Here is a 2966-nt window from a genome sequence, read left to right on the forward strand (position 1 = left end):
AGGAGGAGATTGCTCATCCTTCCCCTGTGAGCGACTAATGGCTTTGAACAACATGTCTTCAGAATTGTAGCACAGCTTCTTGCCGCTAGGCCCTCAGAGCTCCCTACTGACACCATTACTCCTCAATAATTTGGAGAGGTACCTTACTGCAGATTTTCCCAGTGCAATACATCTCTTTATATCCTGATTGCTGGTACTAAGGGTAGTAAATGTAGATCAAAGCAAGATGAAGCTGTCAACAGTTTCAATCTCTTCTCCACTCATCATTATGCTGTCTATTGGTTTGTGATAAGAATCTTTATATTTTTTTACATTGATATGCAATCCATCACAAAGGTTGCATTCCTTGAGATCTCTCTCTCTCTCTCAATTTCTCTCTCTCTCTCCACCTTAATCATACTGGAGGAGATTGCCCATGCTTTCATATATATATATATAAAGAACTCTCAACTTCAATAAAACAAACTAACAAATCTTTTAAATGGGCAACAGAGACCCCACCAACAAGGACATAAACATAAAGAAGGATGTGAAAAGATCCCAACAACCGATGTCACTGTTGTTGTTACTGAGTACAGTCAAGTAAGAATTAACCCAAGGCTGACCCTCCAGCAGGTTTTCAGATGCAGTAAATCACATGAGAGGAGATTGCCCATCTTTCTCCCAGGAAGCAGCTGGTGGATTTGAACTGTGTGCCTTTAAGACTGTAGTACAGACTGTTCAAATCCACCAGATGCTCTGCTGAAGGAGGAGGGACAATCTTCTCCTGTACCAGTCAGATCCGATTTGACGGCACACACATAAAAAATAATAACATTTAAAAAAAAAAAAAAAGGATTGCAGTACAGAGTCTTATCCTAGATCACCAGAGCTCCCTATGTCATTGTTGTATACCACTAAGTGGGAACTGATTCATAGGTGACCCTCTGGCAGGTTTTCAGAGGTGGTTAATCACACAGAAAGAGACTGCCACCAGAGCTATGTAATTCCTTATGTGATTAGAGAATTGTTGTTGTTAAGTGCTGTCAAGTTGTACACAACTTACAGAGACCCTATGAATGAAAGACCTGAACATCTGTATAACTTCCATCATTTTTCCAAGTTCATAGGGCTTAAAATAACAGATACCACAAGTTGTTGCTGTTGCTGTATGTACCTTGGAGTTGGAACTGACCCATAGCTGTACCTATTCAAACTGCCTACACTCCCCAAAACAATACTTGTTATAGAGTTGATTCTGAGAAATTTCTGACTTGGCAGTGACTGACTCTGCCTTGGGAAAGTTCTATGGTTATAAATAGGAGCAGACTGCTTCAATTTTCTCCAAAGGAATAGCTACCAAATTCAAACTACTGACCTTTTAGTTAACAAGCCAACACATAATGAACTACAACCACCAAGGCTTCTAATACATCTCTTAAAATGGCTAAAATTTTTTTTTAAAAAACACCAAAAACCAAACACCACCTCGACATAACCAACTGACAATAGCAAATTATTCACTGCTAATGGGAATGTACAACCATTTTAGAAGTAGTCTGACAATTTCTTTCAAAGCTAAATACAGTCTTGTCCTCGCTTCAGCAGCATATACTAAAGCTGGAATGATACAGAGAAGATTAGCATGGCCCCTGCATAAGGATGACATACAAAATCATGAAATATTCTGCATTTTTTTTTAAAAAAAAGCTAAATACAAGGGGAGCTCTGGTGGCCTATTGGCAAGAGGCTGCACTGCAATCCCAGAGGAGCACGGTTCGAATCCACCAGATGCTCTGCCAGGAAAGGAGGGACAATCTCCTCCTGTACCAGTCAGATCTGATTTGACGGTACACGCACACACACAAATAAGAAAATTAAAAAAAATTAAAAAATTTTAAAAAAGCTAAATACAATCTTACCACTTGATACAGCAATAATATTCCTAGGTACTTACCAAAAGAACTGAAAATAAGCCACATAAAAGCCAGCATACAAATGTTTACAGCTGCTTTATTTACAGTCCTCAAAAGCTGGAAGCAAGCAAGATTCCCTTCAATAGGTGAATGGATACAATGGTGCAGACTTCTTATTGTTAGTTACTTTCACTCAATTCTGACTCACAGCAACCCCATGTACACAGAACATAACCGCTCTACAGGGTTTTCAAGGCTGTGACATTTCAGAAGCATACAAACCAGACCTGTCTTCCAAACACCCCTGCATGGGTGCAAATGGTCAACCTTTCAGCTAAGCAGTCAAGTAGGTAACCATATGCGCAACTCAGGGACTCCAAAGTACACTCACAAAAATAGTACTATTCAGTGATTTAAAAAATGAACTGTTAAGTCATGAAAATACAAAGAGGAATCTTAAATGCATACTGATGCGTGAAAAAATTCTAGTATAAAAAGACTATGTACTATACGAATCCAACTAACTATATGGCATTCTAGAAAAGAATGCTATGAACCATAAGGCAGTAAGAGATCAGTGGTGATCAAGGGATTAGAAGAAAAATAATGGATGAATAGGTGAATCACAGATTACTTTTCTCTGTATTTTGTATGAAACAACACGTCATTGTACAACTGTCAGAATCCAACAAAAAAGGTACATGCACACAAAAATAATAAAATTTTAAAAAATCAAACAAAAAAGAATGAGCTCTAATATGAATTATAGACTACTCTTAATAATTTAAAAAATCATTATTTTTGTAGCAAAGATACCACAGTAATGCAAGATACTAAAAAAACAGAATGATATGTGGGTATCAGGAAGTGAAGAGGTATATAGAACTCTATCCTGTTTGGCTTAATTAAATATTCTATAAAGCTATAACTGTTCTAAATTTTTTATTAAAATTTAGTAAGTATCCACACTTATTAGATGGAGGGCTGGTGAAAGGGAGATAGATGTGAAGGGAGGGGGTAGAAGTGGATGGATATCCTGTGGGATCTTGAAGCAGGAAATAAGTGCATAAA

The sequence above is a fragment of the Elephantulus edwardii genome, unplaced genomic scaffold (assembly GCF_000299155.1).
Source record: "Elephantulus edwardii isolate Elephantulus edwardi_28Jun2011 unplaced genomic scaffold, EleEdw1.0 scaffold00263, whole genome shotgun sequence".
Lineage (NCBI taxonomy): Eukaryota > Metazoa > Chordata > Mammalia > Macroscelidea > Macroscelididae > Elephantulus > Elephantulus edwardii.